Here is a 26,072-nt window from a genome sequence, read left to right on the forward strand (position 1 = left end):
AAAGGAAATAATGAAGCAAATTTTTCAGAGAATGCATCTAGTAGTCAGCCAAAGAATCAAACAAGACATTAGTTTGGTGCTACTGAGGTGAAGAAAAAGTCAACTATAGATGAAATTTTGGTTGACATTTTATATGCTATATCTGCCTTTGCTATAAGCAACTGATGAACCAAACAAAGGCACCTTTACTAGTGAACATAAATGACAAAATTCTTAATAAATGAATATCAATACACTATCAATACAGCCGAAGATGTTTCTTGTTTAAACCTGCCCTCCCTCTTCGCCCTACAGTATTATCATTAGAATAATGCTACAGATAGAAGGTGGGACTTTGGGGATAAACTAGGAATAGACAGTTTACTATGTACACAAACCATATGACACTGACCATGTCAGTTCGCTCTCGCCGTCCGTCGGATGATACTATAATATGCCCAAATTATGAGAACCCTGCATGCAAGATACAACAATCGTTAGCTGAAGAGAAAACTTTTCCACACACATCATCACATAAAAATCTACGGTTGGACTCTTGGTCCTCTATTAATTAATTTATGCAGTTCAACATCTGACATCATACTATGAACCCACAACCAAATTTTGACCAAAAGATAATGAAACCCACAACCAAATTTTCTGAGTTCAGTCCAATATAAGGATGATAAAAGCTCTCCCAGAACTCAGGCTGCAACTGAATGACTCCTTATCACCCTCATCCCCCAACTTTTCCTTTCTCATATAATCATCACCAAGTCCTGTGACTCTTTTGAAAAGGAAAAAAGCAATAGAATAAAAAGATATCAACTAGAATTTGTTCCACTATTCATTGCCTAATCTTTTACAATTTAGAAACTAACTGGACCAAAATAAGATCTAAATTAAATAAGCATTTAGAACAAAGATGAAATTCACCTAAAAATCCTAGTCAAATAAACAACACAAGTTGAATTTTACATATGGGTCTGCTTCATTCACACAGTAGGACATGATGGATTTATTATCTATTTGCAATTATTTTGAACAAAGCTAACCCTAGCAATTTGTTGCCCGGACATGGACATTAGAAAGTGATGCGGATGCATAACCAAGTGTCCAATTAGAGAGGGCTATGTCGATACAAGGATGCATATGGGAATAAGCTAAAAATCAAAACGATGCTTATGTCGTAATATTGCAAGAATGTGAAACATTTGAGTTAAAAACTCAAGGAGTACTCTAATCATAAAAGATCAACTTCTTATTTTGTTTGTCATTTAATACTGCTTACTGCAATTAGAACATCTCACAATTGCCTTAACTCATGGATAATTGAATGTGTCTAATGCAGCTTATGGGTGTAGAAATAAGACCCATGTACTAGTGGAGTCTAATCTTAGTTATGTGTTTAGCTGTCAAATATTTTTGCAGAATCTTGAAATCGGTGTTTATTCACCGCTTGTCAGATATAACTGTAGTAGATTTTAGTATAATTTGGAGTCCAATGTCATATAATCAGTTTTAAATTCTAAAAGACTTAAAAAGTTCTCTGAGTCCTTGTCTAAGTGACATAAAGTGATGAGCTGTTTATGATATAAAAAGGGGAAAAAGCCTTTCATTTCTTTTAACACTTTTTCTTCCATGCTCTCTGACCAATTAGACCTTTCTGCCATGACAGTAGTCACTTGCTTTGTAAACTAAATATAATAAAAAGGGAGAATCATTTCTGTCATATCATACCTTGAAACCCTACTGACAATCCAATATAACTAGGAAGTATATCAAGCAATTGAGAGTTCCAAATATTCAAATCACAAGATCATTTTATCTATAAATTGCATCATCAAAATGCCAAGCAAAAAATAATTAATTAGGTAACGCCTCTAAGCTTGTGGGCAGTACTTCAAAAGAACAATGACACTAAAGAAAAAAAACCAGTAATTGGAAAAAGAACGTGAAAACATATCACAAGCTGTAACAAAAAATACCAGTCAGGTACCTCAGATATTAAAACATAAACTAATATGCCTTCTAGGAAACTATCCCCTGACCTTAAGGTTTTGTAGCTTGATTTACTGAATCTGAAGTCGTTGATGCTGGTCAACTAATTGTCAATGTTATAGGTGTCAGAGGAGGTGAAGAAATATCCATGGTCATGTTCTGACTTATAGGAACTTCCACCAACTTCAACTGTTAAACTAGGAGTTCTTTGACCACTGGAGGGTATAGAAAAACTGCGAGTCATGGCACCTGGGGGAGTAGGTAGTGGCGATGCCATATGTGATGAGATTGATGGTAGCTTGTTGCTTGCATTATGCTCGCGACCTCTATACACCAAGGGACCAGAATGACCAATCAAACCAGAAGGCCTCACAGGTTTCGCTGAAAAAAGTGGAGGCCGAGGAAGCTCATGAAGTTCATTAATTCTTGGTGATGATATAGGAGGTGAGGAACTTAAAGACAACTTTTGAGCTGCACTAAGTTGAGGTGTGATATGAGTCGGCATTGCAGAAAATCTTGATGGATAATCCACCGTAGACAAGGAACTAGCTGCTGAAAGAGTGGGCTTGTTCGGCAGTGTTTGGCCTGTCAATGGACCAGAGAAAGCTTGTCTCTTGATCTTTTTAGCATCTGAAGGATTCTGTGCAAATTGTGACGTAGATAGCTCTTCATGTAAGGAAGTTGGTCGACTGAGAGGGCCACTATTAATGTTCTCCTTAAGTACTGAATGTGCTTTAGGAAACCTAGTTGGGCTTGGCAGCAGAACATCTCTGGAATCTTTTCCAAGCATATCTGGCTGCAGAGGTGACGAATGATACAACTGTGTTGGGAAGCCACCCTTGTTTACTATTTTAGATGTAGAAATTGTATTATTTGAGCCTGCTAAAGATGAGTTCTTCACATCGAGTGGTGTAGGTAGCACATAGGTGTGATATTTCTTTGTTGATGCAGGACGCATTTGACTTATTCGTTCTGAAAATTCAAGCTTCTTATCAGCCAAAAGAGGTTCTGACATGCTCACACCCCTAGGCCCCCTATTGACATAAAGGTGATCTGCTTGGCTTCTATCCAAATTTTCCTGCAAAGAAAAAGTATGTCAAAACACTTAAAACAGAAAAAAAAAAATGATGAACAAATTACATAAGAAAAGTGCTTATTCTAAAGATGACAGCTGCTCAAAATACAAATAGAATACCAATAAGATTTCACTTGTACAAATTCCTCTACATACAATTCAATGTTTCTTTACAACTGCAAACTAAGAGAAGTTCCAAAACTTGCAGATGCTGATAATATTGTTTAATATCAACTATATGCTTATACACTTGAGAACTTCAACTGTAGCAAACACAGTGCAAGAGAAATACAGAAGTCGCACAGTAAATATCATCTAGATATTGAGTGGCATGTAAAGAAAACCAAAAGACAACTTCAAGCTGCTTAGTGTGTTTTAAATATAATACCCTAGTGAAAGAAACTACTGCAAGAGTGTGAGAAAAATTTATTCCTATGTTTACTTAATGAAGACCCAGGTTAGTGCTCCTCTGTCTATTGGTCATCATCCTTTGCATGCCAAGATAAGCAAATCAAGGTAAGATAAATGACTAAGGTAGTAAGGTTCATAAAATAAAACAAGATATGTTAAAGAAGTCATGCAACCTCCTTGTGCTTTGCCACCTCAACATCCTTGGAGTGTCATTTCCCACTTTGCCCCAAGGGTCTCATTAGATGTAGATGCTTTTATGGAGTGTCATTTCCCTGCTGCTACCTTCAAGGAGATTAGTTCAAAAATTTGTTTGATTTCCCTACCAACGTTAACAACCAATGATAGACTGCTATGAATGTGAAAACAGATGGTGATCCACAGAGCATTGTCTCTCGTACACCTTTAGGCAAATAAAGAGGTGCGCTATAAAGATTGATGAACAAGTTTGACCCCTCTCCCAACTTACAAGAAAATTCCATCGAATTCTGACTTCCCTCTGGCCCAATAAAAATGATGTGATAAGATCTACATAGTAAGTACCTCTTTATTTGCCTAAAGGTGTACGAGAGACAATGCTCTGTGGTTCAACATCACATCATTGTGACACCACGTGACTGATCCAATCCTTGAGCTTGTTGACGTGCCTCCAGCAACTCCCTACCTAGTCTACAATAACCATAGGTTTGTTTCTTTCCCAAGGCAACTACAACTTGAACCAAGCTCTTCAATCAGGGGCTTGCCCTTGCAATGGAATAAAGCCAACTCCTCTGTCTCTGGTGTCATGAACCCCTGACCCTGAGATTTCTGTCCATTTTTTGGAAGGGGATCTTAATAGGTCCTCTAATAATTTATTTTCTTGCTCAGACTACTTCTAGTCACTTAGTTGCTAGAAGGTCACTGATAAGCATAAAACCCCCTTCTCTCTTTCCAGTCACATATCCTTACCTGCAGTTAATTCTTTTTCTTCACTACATTCAGCATGCACTTTCTCATTGAGATTTCTTCTTTCCTCCAAAAAGTTCTTGTCTTGGAATGCTCATGAGATAGGCCAATCTTGAAAGAGACAAAACACCCAATGTTTTTTGCCTCCAGGAAACAAAGTTATGCAACTCTGTTTCTACCATTCAGCACTTCTTTGGGAGACACTATGACTGGATAAACAAAGAAGAAATTGGCTCTCTAGGAGACACTCTAAATGGATGGAACAAATCAACTCTTGGTAAAGAATGACAATAATTATTGAATAGATAATCTTTTTGTGTTAGTTAAATCTTTTTTATCATATTTGGAATATCTAGCTATGGAATAGATGCACACTGGTGTTTATAGACCCCATTAGACTCAGCCTCTCCAAGAATTCCAGGTCAAGTTTAACACCACACAAACCTAGGCCTTCCAATTTTGAGCATTGGTGGAGATTCCCGTATCATCAGTAAGATCTCCTTTCAGAGAAGTTCTGTTCCACCTGAAAATTCTGAGATGAGAGACAAATGCCTCCATCAAAAGTAGCTTCCTGGTTCATCCATCCAATTGTATGTTCACCTGGTGCAACATGATATAGTTCAAATGCTTGTCAAATTCCTCATATACCTTTCATGGGACCTAGTCTTTTTATGATGCCCCCACAGTTCTATGAATCAAATCTACCAAAAAAGCAAGTAATTTCAGGTTTAGACATTTTTTGCCCCAGATAATTAAGCAAAGCGTATGCGCCAGCACTAGAACCATCTTCAGCTACTCAGGTCAAGCCTTTTAAGATCTGGAAAATCAAACAGAAGCATTTGATAAAGAAGAGGACAGCTATATTATTTCTAAAGACCAAAGAGAAGAAAGAAACTGAAAGTCTTTGATGGCTAAAGTATATAACTGCAGATTCAAAGTCATTGTCTTAAAAGAGAAGAAAATTTTCCATACTAATCCCTGTTAGAGAATGATGAATAAAGCCTTCCATTCCAGAATCCACAAAGGAGAATACTAATGGAAGATCTCTTAGAGATCATACAACTTTTGTTTTCATAACCAACCACAATAATGATGACAAGTGATGATATTTCAACTATCTGAGGCTGGCTACATGAATCTTCCATACCATCGATCTTTGTGTAAGGTAATACTCCTAGTAAAATCAAAAGCATTCCAATCCTTCTTCTTATTTTTTGTTACTAGTAAAGTGTTCTTAGATCTCCCTATCTCTCCTGAAACCACTAATTCTAATCAAGTCTTTTTTTGTAGCAAGCATGTTGCATATTAACTAGGAATCTGTTCTGACAAAAAGGTAAGGAATCACCCCTCCTGTCCAAAAATTAGCAAAGACATTCACTCAAACTTACGCTGCAAGATCATGAGCCAGCATTTTGGATTCTCTTGGGACGTAACTCCACCAATTACAACATCAAGTCAACTTCTCTAATTACGACATCTAAAATTCTTATTTGATCATGTCCATAACATGTTTATTGGTTCTCCCTCATTCTAACCTTTATGAAAACTATCACTAATTATTCATGAATAAAAACATTTTTCTTTTTGATAGCATGCAATCCACATCAATATTTGCATCTCAGTTATACTTATTTCTTGTGCATCTTGTTTCTTAATTCTAATAGTCCAATCTATAAATCATGGTTTTAAAATTCTTATAAAATATTTCTTTTATTCTAAGGGCACATAACTCTTGATGCTACTCTCCAATTTAATCATCCTACTTTTACTGTTATTTAATCATCTAATATAAAATCAGTATCTTCATCAATTTCTCCTTTCTAATTTCATACATAATTCACATACATACATCCCTCTTTTACACTATGAGCATCGTCTTCATCAGTCACTTCTTTCTATTTTCATCCCCTAATTCATAAACATACCTATTTAGATCGTGCTTTAAATATCAAGGAATCACAAGTGGCTGAAAGAATGGTTGTAGAAATAAAAATAGTTAAAATAAATATAATAAATTAAATCATAATTACTTGCTTGTTGACTAAGCATTTGGGCCTCAACACAAACATCTGCCTATGTGTTTAAGAACTTAAGATGATTCTGATAACAACACAGTCCACAATAAATAAATCAGCATACTTTTTCCTAGTATTATCTAATGTACATCAAGGACTATAAATTAAAGTAATGTCTTCGTCTGCGTAATGAGTAGATCAACAATAGACATGTCTGACTGTATTCCAGAAGTAATTGGTAAAGAATAACCTTATTGTGTTGACTAGCTTCTTGATTTTGCACATTATGTATGTAGAGCTTACGTTTTAGGTGCCTAAGTTCGGTAACAACCTTGATTCTTGCTGGCTAAAGACAACTTACAACAGGTTGAGATATAATCCTATGGCTGAAGTTTGTAGACTTCATATTTTGAGAAATAACTTAAACCCACAATTAGCCACGTCTTATAGAAACATGCCATAGAGGAAGCAACAAATGGAACATGCATATGTTGTCAATCTATCTACAAGATGACATATGATGATTAGTTCTCATTACCATTAGTGACAAAGTTAGGATCCCAGATATAAGAATGTGAAAGTGCTATCCAAGTGCTCATTTTCAGTTGTATTCTCTCCTATGATTCCTTTTTCATTAATTGAATATTAGAATGTGAAATTATCTGCGTAGGGAATGATCAAGCTTGATTTTCAAAAAAAATTTATGCATTTCATTAGCTGCAAAGAGCCTTTTTCATTCATTTTGTTGCTTAATAGTAATTTAATTGCATTAAATTATTACAGTTTTGGTAGACATATACAATCTTAGGCAGAATTGCCAGACTGTTGAGAATCTTTCTTGAAATTGGTAGAGACTAGGAGATTTCCCAAATTGATCTAATTGTAAATTAAATCTGCAAAATATGTTACCACCAATGAAACAAACAATAAAAAGAAAACAAACTCTGCATATTTAATAGGGACCAAATCCACCTAAATACTACTTGATGCTATTTGCATCTTACTGCAGATAGTCTGAACTTACAAGTATGGAATTTAAACCATAATGGTTGGACACATTCATGTTGCATCTAAACAACTGAACACTAAAGGCACCAAGGTTTTAGTTCCAAAATAATATTAATTTAAGATGTAGTTGATACTTGTTTATATTTAATATTTTGATCACCTCTCTTCAGATGTATGACTTCAACAGTTGGGTTGAAGATACCTCAATGTTCCACAAATGCATGAAATATACAAGAATCGACCAACATATATTTGTGAATACAATTCCTAATGGCTCAAACAAATTGTAATGGAAGTTATAATGGTTCTCTACTACAAAAAAGAATTTAAAATTAATTGCAATAAAAAAGATAATGATATGAAATATCCTACTGTACTAGAAAATAGAGTTTAGTTAACGCCATTCCCTGCATAAAGATTTGACATATACTATAGTATTGGCTGAAAAGCACAAAGGCAGTGCAGGGCACCTTAGAACTTGTTTTTTTGACGTATTATGCAAGTAGGTCAATCAAAGTTCTTGCTTGCTCAAACATTATTGACAATGAATGTGATACACTGGTTTTAGCCTGCACCTGCCAAGAAGAACTTAAGATCTTAAGGAGAAATTGAGTTCCATCACACATCAAAATCTCATGTCTCTGCCAATCTTTTTCTCCCTTTATTTTTAAACCTTTTTTTTCCTTATAACCATTATTTTTTTCATAATCTGTTTTCAATTTCTCATAAATTCCCCTTCAGACTACACCCTAAAGCTGCAAATCGGGTGGTCAGGTTCGGTTGAAAGTCATTCCAAAGCCAACCCAACACTTTTCTCAACCTTATCCAACCTAACCTGTTATTTGGTCGGAATCATTCCAATCCTAACCCAACCTAAGACTGAGTTGGGCTGATCTTCCATTTGGTCAGGTCATTTTGAGTTGGGATACTCAGGCCGTACACAATCAAAATACATGAGGTCAAAAGCTTAAAGTCTAATAGTAACATTACATATTGTTTATATTATTTAGTGTAAATCAATATTTTAAAATGGGTTCAGTCTGTGTTAAATTAAGATAGACTAGATTTTATATAACAACCCAACTAAGTTCATGTGTGCTCAGGATTCCCAACTTAAACCTGACACAAATTTTAAAAAAGAAGGAAAGATATCAAACTTTCTCTGCTACAATCCTTAATGTAGATGAGATTAAAATGGCCCTTAGCTTCCAGAAGTTAAGGATATACAGATATCAGGAACAAGCATATGAGCACTTGACCAAATCCAAGTCACGAGCACCATCTCTATAGCTCAGGATGGGCTCAGGCAATTAAGATATTTAGCCACCCAGGCCAAGAGGTCTTGTTATGCAGAACTTCAATAGCAGGGTTGTCAATAGCACCAACTCGAGAAAGCAATCCTCCAGGGTTGTCAATTATCCTATGCTATTATTCAGTGAAAATTAATAGTGGCTCCCACAAGGTTTCAAATCTCAACTCTGTCGACATGCACCCAAGTATTGAAATATAGTTTGATGCTGCTACAATGCCATTTATTTTTATAATTTTATAATTTTATACTTTTATTCAATGATACCGATTGATCAGGTTGGTATGCAGCCTTACATACTGGTACCATACTAGTCTGGTAGGTTAATGAGACCAGTATTAGACCAAGATTATCCTGGTCTCAAATGCAATTTCTTTTTTAATTCTTTAGACCTATGAATAAATTATATTACAATATCTTCATTACTCTCAATAAATTCATTTTTTCTATTATATGCCTTTTTCATGTATAAATTTGAAAGGTCCCAATATTGCTTCCAAGAATCAATACTGCACCGAGAAACTTTTTTGTTCATTAATTTTTCTTCACATTTATGTTATAGTATGATCAAAATTAAAAGTCAACAAAACCTAAACTAAAATTTCCAAAACATTTCAGCTAACGACTAAGAAGCATGGACACATGCTTTTGGCAGTCGTGTCCTTGTCCAATACGTGTCGAACACACGGACACACGTGTCGGACACTTGCATGCGATGTTGCATTCACATGACCCTCACATGAGGGTCATATTCTTCGCAAGAAAAAAAATTTGGAGATCGTCACAAGAAAACATATACAAAGTCAATCTAGAGATTGTTAAATATTATTTGATGTACTCGACCTTTATTTTGGATACTTAAATTTTGCTGATTTTAATTATTTTAGTTTGTACTATGATATTTATTTGTTCAAATTGCTGAGTTTATAAAACTTATGTATAAATACTATAAAACTCATGTTAATCGAATATCATATATATATATATATATATATATATATATATATATATATATATATATATATATACACACATGTGTCCTTGTCGTACCCGTGCACTAGTTTTTTTTTAAATGACATGTTGCCATGTTCATGTCATGTCCAATGCATGTGTATGTGCTTCTTAGCCTGACCATTTGTGTGAGAAATACACCTACATTCATGGATGTGGAAGCATAGGTACACACAGATGCAAAACTGATTTACGTTGGCTTAGAGAGACGATGCATGGCCAGCATTAAATGGAATTGCATAAAGAATATAAGACAAAAGGAAGATATTTTATGGCAAAAATTAGGCCCAAAGCAGACAAAGATCTCACCTCCATTGACATTCTAGAATGAGAAACAGCATCTTGACCATGGCCATTTTGTCCATAGTCAAAACTCGCCACTCCATCATCATTGACATCATAATCATCCACCTCCTCATCTGTGTCATCATCCTCAAGACCAATAAACTGATAGTCAATATGCTGTTGTTCAGCAATGACTTTGACATGTGGCTCTACCATCTCTAGAGACTTGACTCCTTTTCTAAAGAAATTTAACTGATTCGACACAGGAAAGACCTATCAGTTCGTGGTTCCAGATAATGATAAATTTGACTGAGTTGAGAAAACAACCTGTGCTGCATGGTGCCGAGTAGCTTGTGTCAAGAGACTTCGGGATTGTCCTTGCTTTAGTGATTTTAAGCGGAATACAAAAAAAGTTGCCTCCTCTTGGAAATCTTCTTGAGCTGTTTGCAACTGTTCTGAAGTAAAATGTTCAACTTTCACATTTCTCAGTGTCCCCTTTTCTCTTTGTGTAGCTATCATGGACCTATACAAGTCCCTGAAGAAGGTAGACTAAATTTGAGACAGTGGTATTATAAAGTGTAGAAAAAAATAAATAGATAAGTGTATTAGCAATTTAGCATCACACCTTTTCTCATCACACTGACGTTTCATGTCCTGTATTGACAAATATTCCCATTATAAGATAATTAAGACTACTTGTGGAGAACATAAATTTTGCAAGCTAGACAAACTTTAAAGGGAAAAATGCAGATGCTTTAATAATGTCATAACTCATAACCAACAACATGAAGTTTTGATGGCTTAAAACATATGGGATAAGCAGAGAAATGAAATATAAGTTTATTGCACGCAGGCTATGACACATCAGAAAGGCAATCTTATTTAGAACATTTGCCAATAACTTGTATGAAACAAACAGTCCACAGACTCACCACAACGAAAATTAGCATTTTTTTATTTTAACAACTGATAAAACTTATAGCAACTAGATGTAAGGAGGTTAGAATATAAATGTTCTAAAAAATTTTAAGTAGCAACCTGCTGGGAATTATTAGGACTTGTTACTTATGATGTGAAACTCTTTAGACAAGGTTTTTTCAATGCAGACATAGAGCTTACCAAAAACCTAAGCTTCTTCCAAAACCAAGAATTAGAAATAGAAGTGGAATTGAAGGATAGAGTGTTTATATTACAAATATTGCTCTTTGCCAAAGAGAGTTCATTTAGAATGTGCTATGATCTGAAAAGTTGAGAATATTTACAGTGGTTATGTTGTCTGGATATTAATTTACATTTGAAACACTAATATGAGAAAAATCTGATAGGCCACTCTAAAGTGTGATACTTTCTAATAAAAGAAATTTAACCAAATCCAGACTCACCATAAGGTTAAGAAAAATAATAATCTTTAGCATACAGATAGAGACAGACAGTTTTATATCCAGTGGGGAAAGTTTTTTTTGTACAAAGTAACAGGCCAGAAGAAAAAGATATTGAGGAACCAAACAAACCCTACAAAATAAAGAAAACAAATCAACCACCAGTCAGCTTGCATCCTGAAACCCTAGACCAAGACTAGAGAAGAAAATGATCCATATCCTACAGGCAGGAAAAAATGGAGGTCTCTTGCAAGTATCATAGAAGGATCAACAGAAATTCTGTCCAAGACAAATGAAATCAAACTTGAATGCATTAAATCCTTCCAACCCGGACAAGTCCATACCATGGTATTTACTGGCCCGAGCATGAAAAGGGATGCAGATCATTCTATTTCAAGCGGTCCAGTAGGGATTTATTTTAATGGCAGGGCTGGTGTTTTTTTAAAGACATTGGGTTTGTTAGGACTTCTGATTCCATGTTAGCCCATCTCTCCTCTCCACCATTTGCCAGACTGCTGCTGCGTATCCAGCAGTGACTTGCAGCCCACATTAAGCCTCTGGTAGTAACATGGTACATATTGGTAATATACCATGTTGGTTCCAATAAAACATCAAGCCTGAAAACCACGTAGAAAAATTCTACTACTAAAGAAAAAATGATGGCCCTCTTCTTCTGAAATGAAATGAAATTCTGGGAGAGGCTTACAAATAAAAAGTTCAACTACGATGTGGATAGACAAAAGGAGTTGCTAATAAGAATGTCTTATAGTTTTATGCCCAGATATTCACAGTACATGTCTGAAATCGATATAAAAAAAAGACAAAAAAACAAGAGACAAAGATCTTTGTGTGAAACAAAATCCCTTGCCTTCCTAATGGAGTATATTGGTGCAGATGGAAAAGGCTGTCAGATTGTATCATCTAAAGGTATATTTTATAGGGTAAGAGACCTCAACCTCATTTCAAGTATAACTAGGTCCACGAAAATGGGAATTTATGTGACTATATGGAACCTTACATGAATCTCAATAAAGCATTAAAAACTCAGATATCTGAAAACTTCATCTCACTTATTATAAAACATAGCACTGCATAATTGTTAATCAAAATTAAGATATTGCATAAATAGTTTTATTCGACATTGAGAATATCCAAGACATGCCCTCCATGGAGGAGTTTGCTCAACAAGGAAAAGAGCTTGATTATATAGATATCATTTCTAAAAGTAAATCAACAAACATATTTTGACCTTAAAAATCATCCTTGTCGACTACTTATGAATAAGTTGTGTTCCAAAAGATTTGTTCATCTAATATAGATTTTTTTGTGTATCATTTTATTTTATTGTAATATTAATCATCCTTTTCATCCGATACATAAAATGCACCATACTATCACCTACTGTTGTTAACAATAAAAATAAACTAGAAAAAATAATTGGCAATATAACTTTGTAACTAGTGGCAGTGCTGCACCAAATAGTTGGAATATCATGGCTAAGGTTTGCTTTACTGATCTGTACCGATAAGCCATCGATACAGCACATACCGATGTATCGACAAGCCATCGATACAACACATGCCGATGTATCGACAAGCCATCGATACGGTATGCTTGGGCATATCGACAATATGATAAAATTATCAAAAATAGCTCTAAAAATTTCTAAAAAATTAAAAAATGGATTAGTGTTTTTAAGTTAGAAGTAAATATAAATTTAGTATAATTTTAGCAAAGATAATCTAAATAAGAAAATAATAGTGCCATATCTTTTTCGGGCTTTGCAAAGCAACTTTTTGATATGTTCCAGACCTTTCCAGTAATTTTGAATTATCTATAAAGAAATTATTTGAGTTGTTAGATTATTTTTTAAACAACTTAAACTTTAAGATTCAAATGAATCAAGTAATCAATTGATAGATATACCTGATTCTATAATAAAAAAGAACGATGGGACTCTACGAGCGATGGATCAGGGTCCTCGATCCTATGTATCTCTATATATCAATTTAATATGTTTGTTGGACCCAATCCTAAAAATGATCCCACAACATAGTATATTGATATACCTTAATACCATTGATGGATCAATGTGGTGATAGTCGTAGTTTGATCATCGTGAACCATGTGTTCGAAACAACTCCTAAGGTAAGAATGATTGTGGCATGTATTAGTTAGTGATTTAAGAAGCGTTGGGCACCAAAAGGCGCCAAAGTCTAAAAACACTCGAAGCGCTAGGTGCCCGCTCGAGCGAAGCGAGACACTCTAAAATATAAAAATACATAATATATAATATCATTCATATAATAAATAAAGATTATTTTTTACAGTAATTAATAATCTACTATTAACAATATATTATTTACTGTTAACAACAATTAAAAGGAAAGATATAACTATTAAAAGGAAAAAAAAATATCACCCAGTGAAACCGATAGTGAGAAATCAAAACTCAGAAGAGAAGCAACAAACAACATCAATGGCAATGGATAGCGATGGCGACCGTAGAGTCGCAAACAGCATGAGGCAGCGAACAACAGTTGCGGTCATAGAGTCACGGACAGCAGCGAAAGAGGAAGACTTGGAGGTAGCAGGCTAAATCGTTGACGACGAAGACAGTGTGAGAAATCGTCGGCGGCGGACACAGAGGGAGAAATCGTCGACGCAAACGCAAAGGGAGAAATCGTCAGTGGCGGAGGCAGAGGGAGAAAACACACATTTAACCGAACTCGATTGCCTTATATCAACTAGGCACTCGCCCAAAGCATCCAAGCGGCACCTTATTGAAGTACACCGCCCGGCCCTTATATGAGACGCTCGGCCCTCGCCTCACCCGAGTGACTTTTTAAATCATTGGTATTAGTGCGAAGCAGTGATTTAAAAAGGCGCTCGGGCGCTCGCCTAAGTGCTCGGGCGAGGCGAGGCGAGGCCCGAGCGCCTCGCTAATCTCCCAGGCGGCGCGCTTCAAACAGGCGCCGCCTGGGCGCTCGCTCGAGCCCAGGCGCTGGACGCTTCGGGCGAGCGCCTGGGTTAACCAAGGCGACCGAACCAGGATTTTAGGTCTGGTTCGGTCCTGATTCGATCTCTGATGGTTAGTTGGTTCAATCGAACCAACTAAAATCGATATAAGTGAGAACCCAACCCTAACCCTCGCCGTTGTCGCTGCCGCTGCAGCTCCCGATCCCGATCTCGCTGCTCGCCGCTGTCGCTGCTCGCAAACGCTACCTCTATCGCTGCTCGCCGCTCCTGCTCCCGCTGTCGCTGCCTCTATCGCTGCTCACCGCTCCTGCTCCCGCTGCTCGCAAACGCTGCTGCTGTCGCCGCTCGCGCCTCCCGCTGCTCGCCGCTCCTGCTCCTACTGCCGCTGCTCGCAAACGCTACCGCTATCGCCGCTCGCGCCTCCCGCTGCTTGCCGCTGCCACTGTCGCCGTTGCCTCCTAACACTCTGTTGTCGCTTCCTCTTTTCTCAGTCAGCAGGCTCAGCACCCCCTTACACTTCCTTCTTCTCCTTCTGTTAACAGTATACTGTATACTGTTAATATTGTTAGGTTTATTTAAAATTATTAATTTTCAATACTGTTAATAGATTTTCTTAATTTAATAGCATATTTTAATTTAAAATTTTAAATAATTATATTTATTAATTATTTTTTATATTTTTATATTTTAGCGTCTCGCTTCGCTCGGGCGAGCGCCTAGCGTCTCGGACGTTTTTGGACCTTGGCGCCTTTTAGCGCCTAGCACTTTTTAAATCACTGGTGCGAAGCATGGAGAATGTCAGAACTTCTAATTTCACCACTGAAGATCGATTATCGTATTATTGCTCAGAGAAGTAAGACCAACAATTACTATATTGTTGTTGGCTGTAAGATTCTCCATAATACAACGATTATGAATACAATGAGTTTCGCTCTGTGCCTACGTCGTGTAGGCTCTCTAGCATCTACTCAAAATCATTCACTGCCTTCCCCTTCCTCTTCCTCGTGGAGCTCCATGATCTGAATATTGGGTGGCATATATAAAATACTACTCATCGGTCCATGCACCACCCTCAAATTGTGTAGACATGAGCATCGACTCCCAAGCGTCATCGTCATCATCAGTCGAGGAACTGCTATCCATATCGTTGCCATGTCTCTGGATCGAGCGGGTTGCTGAATACGACTGATAAGGTGTCTCACCGTTGATTTAATTCTTTCTAACAATGCGACTGATGCTACCGTCTTCCCTTTTGCCTTTACACGTTGGGTGGACAACCGTGACGAAGAAAAGGGTTTAAAAACCATTTCCTATGGTTCTAATAGTCAAATTGATCGTTTGAAGTCCCGAGTTATTTAGATGTTATCATAATTTATCAGAGGTACTGAAGTTATGAATAATTTCAAAAGTTAGCAAAATCTGTCAAAGATAACCAGTGTAATTTCTAGTTTGTTCAAGAAGTCAGATTTCTGAGTAATTATTGAGTTGTCAAAGAAGTCAGATTTCCGAGTAATTTTGTGTTGTCGGAGATAAAATCTCAAGTAAATTTTTGCATTGTTCGTGTACCAAGTCATTGTCAGAGAAGTCAAAGTTTCAAGAGGTCGTGAGAGATGTCAAAATATTAATAGTCCCAAATATGTCAAAGTTTCCAGAAAGTCGTCAGATATGCAACAAAATGTAAGTTTGTCAAAGGTGTTGAAGTTTGGGAGTAACTTGTAAAATTAAATTTTGTCAAAATCCTAAGTGGACTCCAAAATTATAAAAATTTGTTGGCTATGGACCTCAAGGGACATTTGAAAATGTAAGATCCATCAAAGATTTTTACAAGGTTGCAAAATCCATCAAGGGCATGGACATTGCAAATAACATGAAAGACTATAGAAAAGACACGAAATTTGCCTTTCCACTACATAAGTGAATAAATTATCATATTTCTTGTAATGATTAATATAAGCTCTGTCATAGAGTTGCAGAAGCATTCTTGCCAATTTCAGTCAACTAGACCATCTGAATTGACATTTTATTCATATAATAGAAAAACATTAATTTTGGAATCCAGAGCACATATGTTTTTTTAATGTCTACAGTCATGTGCAAAAAAAAAAAGCAAAATGGACAACTTACATTGATTTTTTATATCTTAAAAAAGATGTCAAAAAGATATGCTTCCACTGCCATACTTCATATATTTGCAAATAAGACCATTGACCAAAAGATATTCTTGTGCATGGACGTGTTCTCCAGGTATAACTAGATTAATTGCTAAAGAAGATCAGGTGAGCAAATCACCCATTTTTCCATGGCATATATGACTGCATGAAGATTCATGTTTGCAACATCCTTGCAAGAAGGCACCTTAATTTTGATCCTTTTATTGGCATATGATACAACAAAATGGTCTACTAGTGAGAACCATAGATGGCACAAATCCAATAAACATGAACTCTGTAACAACCATTCCTATGTTGATTAATTAGGTCTCTCCACATCATTGAGGCAATATATAGCAACAAGCCAACAACTCCATGAAATAACAATTGCAGTTGTTCTCAATCTCAACTCATTCTCTATACTAGTCCGATCATAACATGTATCATGCGCACCTGAACCAACTAATTTTCAACCATGCTAAATCATACAAAACTGACAACTGAATAAGAAAAACAAATGCATAAACGATTATGAACTATATCAAATAAATCACCATTTTCTCTCAAATAAAAGATAAGTACAACAGTGTAACCTCGACAGTTTGAAGCTCCTTGAGAAGAGACTCTGATGGGGTTGTTATGGTCTGGATGATATGTGTACGCTAAAAATAGAGAGAAGTTAATTATTGCACTTTAAGTTTGCAGATGCAGTTTAAAATTTAAAAAATTAATTGCCAAAGCACGACAGACAGGACTCACATAACTATCGACAAGTTTCTGAAGTTCAAACTGTGCTTTTCCAAGCATTAACAAAACTCTACCTGAATGAATTAAAAAACTGCCAATTATGACCTGTAAGTTACTTTAATAATCATAACAAGATCAATTAATCACACACTTTCCAAGATTTTATAAAAAGCTATTCTAAAATAAAATACCATGTGGATAGATACAGTATCTAATAAATTGAATGCCAAGATGATAATGAACATACTCAAGCAATTAGAGAAAATATATTAGTCAGAGCTCCTTTCACAATTAAGATTGCTATGAAGTTCTAAGTTTAGATGAAATAAATTGAATGCCAGGATGATAATGAACATACCCAAGCAATTAGAGAAAATATATTAGTCATAGCTCCTTTCACAATTAAGATTGCTATGAATTTCTAAGTTCGGATGACATGACCCTTACTATGATCTACAGATTAAAAAAGAGGTAAGGAACTATTTGGCACACTTACCACTTTCTTCATCATCATTTAATGCAGTTTTTTCAAGAAGACAAGCACCCAGTTCCCGCAAGGCTTCCGAGAACTCTGAAAAATACACAAATGTCTAAAACAATTCCTTGGTATCCTTAAAAAGCTTTACGCAAAAAGATGAACTGCTTTGACAAACAGATACATTAAACATCATTTTTTGCAATTCTAACAATATGAGATAATAAATATTCCATGTTGTTATATAAGTTAAAATCAGCTAACTTGGAGCGAACATGTACTAGATAGACAAACTAATTTTCAGAAAATTTAAATGAAGGTACTCCTTGCTTTTTAAAAATTTTACTTATTATAACTGAGAAAGTTCAGTTAATTAGCATGTATAAAATGCACAACAATGATGATTGTATGCCACTTAGATATCTAGTTATTTACGGTAATATTTTCATGAAAAAGTTAAAATTCTAAAAAGAACAAACAATTACAAGTCAAGGATAAGAATAAACTATTTTTATACGTGGAACATGATATCCAGAACAAAATAATTGACATGACATAAAGCATTAAAGAGTGGTTCCACCAACAAGGGGGAAAAGAACAGTGTGAATAAATAGGAAGAGAACCAGAAAGACAATCAAGGTAGCAAATCTACAAAAGCAGCATGCACTTATTATTGTTTAGATATCAAAAGAACAATTGAATGTTGTAATGCTGATATAAATTGACATAAAAAATTCTACCACAATATGCTAAACGCGAAAAGTTTTGATTCATAACTAATTAATAAGTATCAGTTGTTTCTTCAGATTTAAATGCCTTAGTTAGATATAAGGGGAAAAGCATATAAAGGTCCCAATGGACAAACTTTTAAAAGCCACATAAAGATACTGGATATGGTGATGGATGGATGCAAATGGATAATATATTTAGACATGGTGTACAAGGATGGCAATGAGGTAGTGGGGTCATGTTATCATAGACTTTCTTGGAATTTCCTAAGTCGTGAGACGCTCTTGCGATAGTTGTCGATGAGGAGTCAGCACAAGTGCAATCTCACACAGGTCTCAGAGGTCATGTAAAACAAAAAGTTAATTAGTTTAAAAAATAAGTGGTAGACAAGTTGCAACAACTGAAACAAATGCACACACTCAAGCAAATTAACACACATGGAAAGCAAAGGGAATAGGACTTTGAACAGTAAAAAATAGCCTAAGTCTAGAAACAACCGTTTAACCAAGTGTACGATCACTTGGCAAGCCTACGCACGATCAAGCTCAAGTTTTCCAAACTGATCACTAACACTATACCAAAGTCCCATCTAACCCTACGCCACACGAGGGATTTTAGGATTCTAAGAAAGCTGACGTTTTGCATGATGTGGCTACCTCAAAGAAATCAACCTGTGACACGAAAATGGGGTCGTTTTGGCCCTTTTGGTTGTTTGGCAAGTGATCACTACACAGCCTTGTGGACTGTCTTGGCCTAAAAACCTAGGACAAAACACACATGAATAAAGCAAAATACAAAGCTAAAGAAAATAAAAGCTACAAATAATCCATTGAAGGTGTTGTGGGAGCATGGCGACTGTCCGTGACATTCCACCCCACTTATTCTATCAACACCCTCATCCATGATTGCCGGTAAGCAACAATAGCTTCTCCATGTCGCGCGGTGTTCTCTGACGCCCACCTGGCTTTAGTCATGGAAAATTTTCTCTCACTACATTAGGTACTCGACCTACTTTCCTCCATTAGATAGCTTTGTCTTGTGATCCGCTAGGGTGCCTTCAACTTGCCTTTCATATGATTCTCACATAGGGGTGGTCAAGTTGAGACATTCCTTAATACGTCTTGTGGATCCGAAATTGTTGGGGTGGCACATGTCATGAACTTTGATCTAGGTCAAAAGTTGCAACCAATAAGATATATTGCCTATTTTGTCAATGACTGAGAAGGGCCCTCAATATTGGTCTACCAATCCATTGTGCAGTTTTTACCTAAAGAACCAAAGGGATACTAGTTACAATCTTACCAACACAAGTCACGGACCCAAAGGCAAGGTTCTAAATACCATACCGCACCGGTGTACCAATCAGCTATCAACACGATACGTACCGAGCTATAACAAGCTATACCGAGCATACTGACACACGATACACTAAGGTGTACCGATTTACCGTCCATACTAGACCTCTATCGAACCGATACATACCGAGCCATACGGTACGGTATTGCCAACCATGCCCAGAGGTCGCCTTAAATCTACCCACTTCACTATTTTTACGACCTTCTCCAAGTATGCCCATGCAATACAAAATGATATGCTGATGGGCTACTTCTGATGCATCTAATCACCAAGGTATGAAGAGTCAATGGTTGTCCAATGATGATTTTAAAGGGGCTCTTGTTGGACACGGAGTTTCGATGTACATTGTAGGAGAATTGAGCTATAACTAAGAGTTTCACCCAATCTCATTGACTAGCACTCACATAGTGCAAAGATGTTGCTCTAGAAGGGAGTTTATTCACTCGGTTTGGTTATCCATCTAGGAGTGAAGACTTGTGGAGTAGTATAGTTTGGAGCCCAACAACTAGAACAACTTAATCCAAAATCACTACAAGAACCACACATCTTGGTCGTTGAAAATATTGTGCAGAATTCCCCAAAACTTCATCACATTCTTCATCAACAAAACTTTGTCGTCACTTCCACTAGGCAATGTAGGGGTGCAAAAATGTGTTGCATATTTTGAGAATCGATCGACTACCATGGCCTAAGTCCCCCAACTATTGGTAGGCTAGATATGAAGTCTAAAGATATTATCTCCCACAACCTCTCTAGCATAGGCAATAACTCCAGAAGACCCAAGTATCACTTGGAAATCATCCAATGGCACCACCATCATGTTGTGCTTCCACTCGACATCCTGACCTTGATGGGTGTCATGGGACCCCATTTGACAACCCAAAGGTCATGGGACCCCATTTGATGGGAGTCATGGTACCCCATTTGATGGGAATCACTTGGAAATAAATAACAGTAAATATAGGCTGCAAAATTGATTGAACAAGGGAATCTTCCTGTTGTTACTGTAAAATTGCAGAGCATCGCTTTATGAATAGGCATAAGATACGATAATTACACAAGAAAAGAAATAATTGGCAACAAATAAGAAACACAGAAATAATAAGATGTAGAAGCTGAACAAGAGAACGAAGGTGAGACAAAATCAACCCACTTTAGAGTGATCTTGGTAGTTGAATCTATAGAGATGGGAGTTCAAACAATTCCAACAGACTATTTTGCAAATATCATCTCATTTGAACATCATGTTCGTTGTCCTCGAAGTTGGTAGTTCACTTGCTGCAGCTTCTAACCTGTAATAAGTTTCTGATTTGCATCTTTTGTTTTTGGGTACTATTTTGAAAAAAGAACTGAACCTTTAGCCGCTGCCTTGATTGCATGAGAGCAAAATACTTGTTTTTTGTTTTATTTTATGCAAACTTATAGGTGTCCAGAACCCATAATGCTATTTTCTAGACATACAATCAAAGTCTATCAAGAAAACCACATCAGAGAACACCTCTTCATGAGAATTACAACAAAAAATGACTCTTAATCACCATCGATTAGGCATTGACTTCTGATGAGAAATTGGGTAAAAAGATGTGATAACAAACAAGACTGCAATTTCTATACCCCCGACAATTATCAGAAGGAATTGAAGATAAGTTGTTAGTTGAACAATTCCTCAGAAACCATCATAAATGTTGATAAACGCTCCTTCAAGTAACTCAGTGTTGAAACAGAGTACCAAAAAAAGAAAGAAAAGACAAACCCACTGATTTGAAGGAACTTATCAACAAATAAATGGTATAAAATCAAACTTATTACCATATGCGCTATTTGCAGTGGCAGCAGCAGCAGAAAGTAAGCTATCATAGCAGTTCTTCATGTCAAGCATGTCCTACAAAATACAAAGCACCAAATTTGACAATGTTAGAAAAATGCAACCAGGAATTTGTTTCTGATTAGACTTTCACAATTCAGTAAGAAAAACAAGCATCATTCATTGAGTTGTGCTCAGTGTTGACTTTCTCAACTCTGGAGATAAATTGTAGCATGCGACTAGCAATAAACAGCTCATAAAGTAATTATACTACCATGTTTTTTTTTTTTCTTGCTGCTGATTTGTTTGATAAACAATCATTCTATGAGTCATGAAAATATCAAAAGGATAAAAGAGCCAGATAAGTTCTTATGATGGAACCAAAGAGCTATTACGTCGCATCAACACATTTAGACTGAAAACATACTGATGAAACTACTGAGAAAGAAATCGGATCTTCTTAAGAACAAATGATAGATTGAAAAAAACTTCGTCCGAAATAGATTCCGTGTCTCCTGTACTGCATTTAGGTATCATTCGGTTGCGGCTATACGTACCAAGGAACCAACAACAGATGGGAAAAAGCAAAATAGAGAAAGGTACAATCTGAGATAACTAACAGTAAAAGCAAGAATACATTTCATAAAGGGAAGGGTCGAAAGGATAATTATAATCCTTGATAAATCAACACTTTCTAAATCAAAATGAAGAAAAGTTTATCAAAGCTCCTCTTCTCAATGAAGCCGAAGTACTTTCTTCAAAATAGGAAAAGGCGTGGAAGGAAATAATAGCAGTAGGAAACGAACCTGGGAGGCCTGGAGGAGCTCGTCCTGGTGCGCTGGAAAACGGGCATTCCTCTTCTCCTTTTGGTCATGCTTGTGGAACGCGAAGCCCCGTAATTTCCTAAGCGACGATTTCATTTCTGCCCCTCTTCTCTATCTTTCTCGCCCGGTCAGAAACACACGATCAAAGCCCCTTTCACTTTCCCCCTTCCTCGCCCGACCAAATCGATCGATCAAACCAAACAAGAGCAAATCCCATCTCAAATCCCTAACCGGAACAGGGAACCATGGGGAACAAGAAACTATTCGAAGAGAATAGATCGAACAATAGCAAAAGCAAACGAGGGTGAATCTAAGAAACCCTACGAGAGATCCCAAAGAAATACGAGAGATGGATCAAATTCCGCAGAGGGCGCTCTCTCGCTCCCATCTCCTTTCCTTTTCTTCTATTGGTTCCCTTTGGTTGGTCAATCGGAGATATTTTATAAGGGAGAAACAAAAATAAGGGAATGTCGCGAAAAAGAGAGGAATACGAAGGGAGAAAGAACGGGTCCTCAACCGGCCCGATCGAACCCGTCCAAGTTTGAGTCGAACCGGTCTCACGTAGTTCAACCGGTCACATTCGGCTTGAGAACATTGATGGGATACGCCGTCACTGGATGTCAACGGTCCTCCTTTGCGGCCGTCTGATGGCGGTGTACGTTCGCGGACTGGATCCACTTCAACGTAGCGTAACCGTCCGTTTCCAACAGAAGTTCGATGAGGAAATCGATGGGTGACGGCTGGGCACGACGTGTCAGCATATGATTGGCTCAAAGAACGCCGGTGACGAGTTTAGTCGAGGATGTGTCGTAGGGGATGGATGGATTTGGCTGGGAAGAGAGGATGTCTCCGGCGACGTCGATGCATATCAGCAAGAAAAGTCAATGGTATTCAAGTCCATTTACGCCGCTGATTTGAATGATGCTGCACGATTCTAAGATATTGGACGAAGAATTCTAAGAGATTTTTTATGAAAGAAACTTTGGTCATACAAGCTAGCCATTCTCTTATCTGATTTTTTTTTTCCTACTTCTTAACATTCTACTCGCTTCGGTCAAAAGGAAATATATTTTTTCTCGACACTCTTTCTAATTAGTTGAATTTTTATTAATTATCTTTATAAAAACAGTCTCGTCATTAGCATATTGGCTGCATAGTTAAATGATATTTTTTTTAATTTTGTTAAAAGTTATACCATAGGGTTAGAAGAATTGATGATATATATCAAACAAAATCTCAAATTTAAAAAAAAATTCACGTAAAATCTTTTTTCAAAATGATTATCCTGATCTTATCCCTCTTTGTTAGACTCACACAATAATAAAAGTACAATAGCATCTCTCTAGATCAAACAGTAATGAAGTAGTTTTTGTTGCCCTCCATGAGCAGGGTATAGGCGATAACCTTCACGACCCTTATCCTCCTTGTACTAGCAAAGATACCAACAACATTGCACATGTGAAAGAATGAGACTAGGAGATGATGGCGGAGCGAAGGAAGGAGGGCATGGATGAGGGCAGCAACAAAGTTATCGTGGAAAAAAAATAACATATGTGCTTAATGCCAGAGGTGAGGGTGTAGAAGGAGAAGGGGAGGATAAGAGGGTAACAACGAAGAAGTGGTCAAGGAGGCAAAGGGCAATGGCCGCTTGATGCCATGGATGAAGGGAGAGGGGGAGGGGCTCGCCACCACCGATACTAGTGGTGCTGTTGTCTGTCATTGATATCGTCCATCACAAAATTTTAAATTATTTTTTTATCATTTATTTTTATGTTTTCATCGATAAAAACTAATATTGTTAGGGTAAATAGGCCTAATCATTTCACTTTCGTAATTACAGAGATGTCAATATAACTTTTTAAAGTATATGGGTCAGAACATTAAAAGCAATTAACTACATAGAGTAATCTATAGTTAGCCCCAAAAAAATATACACAATAAATCTACTCATAAAATCTGCTAAATTATAGTCATAATAATAATCATAAATGCGTGAGAAATCTTACCTCTTATAAATATAATGCAAATATAGGGAGAACAAAAACCTCTCATCCATATATACCTTTGTGTATACAAATAAAAATAAAAGAGGATTTGAGAATCATCTTTATATAAAAAATAGTACACGAAACTCGATATACTATTAGTCTATGATGTGTAGGACATTCAACTCTCAATCATCATACAAGAGGAGGTAAAGATTCTAGGTGTCGGATAACGTCCAATCAAAATTAATTTCAATTCAAACATGATCGTTAGAAAATTTTTTTTTTGTACACCATGGATTTTTTTTTAGTATATTCAGATGTCTTATACAAAATATTGTATGAAAGTTGCATGTTCTTTGAAACTTCTACCTTTTACCATTTTGCTAATGAGTGTTTACTATTAAAACACGACTATATAAAGGGATTTTCTTGTATCCAAAGATTTTGATTAGTCAATGTAAGTCGAATCAATTTGACTCGAGTTAGTCTCGCTTGGTCCAAAGCTCAACTAGACTAGCTTGGACAAGTTGAACCCAATGCTTGACTAGGCTAAGTTAGGCTTAAGCTCTTGCCCTTATTTGGTCAAAGGAAAAAGAGCCCTTCTACCCCCTTTAGAGGTTTCAACTTGTAACCATTTTATTATATATCAAAGTCTTTAGTATCAAAATACAAACTCTTTTTCGTAATTTAAGTATACATAAGACCCTTTTTTTTTTGTACTTATAGTACTCTACATAATTCATTTTTTCCATTTATATACGATGTATTAATCTAAATAAAAATAAATATCAAAGATGCTTGACGCATCCCAAAGTATTCTATTTGTATATGATGCATCCACTAATTATCTAAAAAAATCATATGAAACATCATATGCATTCCAAAGTGCCCAATTTGCTTGTGATGTGTCCATTTTGGATAAAAAAAAATATTCATTTGTGTATGATGCATTCTCCCAAAATAAAAACAAAGCATATAAGTCCTAAACGATTGTCAAAGCATATCTTTTGCTCATTATGTGTTCGCCCACGATAAAAAAAAAACAAATGATGCGGTTGATGCATTCCATTTTCATGCAATATATCCGAAAACATTTGAAATGACTTTTACATCCCTTTCACATGCAATAATATAAATCATTTAACACATCCCAAAGCATCCCCTTTATGTATGATGCATCCCCTAGTGGATAAAAACAACTAACACACCCAATGCATGCTAGAACATCCTTTTGCGTATAATGAATTCTTCTAGAACAAAAAAAATTAAAAAGATATAAACAAAACTCTAGTTATTCGACAAAAAATACGATACAAGATACGTGTATCTTCTATCCTCAAACCAACGTAGGATACAAGATAAATATAGTTTTTTATGGCCTATTCTCCAAGTTTCGAATACTCAATGACATCTCCTCTTTGAAACGTAATTTTATCATTCTCTAGTTTTATTTGGAATATTCAAGCAACTTGTTATCTTTAAGACGATACCTGTATGGTATCTTGCGACAATATCTCGTAACACTCGTATGTCCTACGCTAATTGATGTCCTACGGTTCATGCAATGCGGAGGAACACGTAAACCAACAAAACCACATTCACAAG

At 36.3% G+C, this 26,072-nt stretch overlaps 1 pseudogene; it reads right to left on the reverse strand.

Moving 5' to 3' along the window:
* Positions 1 to 192: 192 nt before the first annotated feature.
* LOC135618503 (uncharacterized protein At2g33490-like) lies at positions 193 to 22,910 on the reverse strand (annotated as a pseudogene).
* Between the last annotated feature and the right edge of the window lie 3,162 nt (positions 22,911 to 26,072).

This window comes from Musa acuminata, chromosome BXJ2-8, assembly GCF_036884655.1.
Source record: "Musa acuminata AAA Group cultivar baxijiao chromosome BXJ2-8, Cavendish_Baxijiao_AAA, whole genome shotgun sequence".
NCBI lineage: Eukaryota > Viridiplantae > Streptophyta > Magnoliopsida > Zingiberales > Musaceae > Musa > Musa acuminata.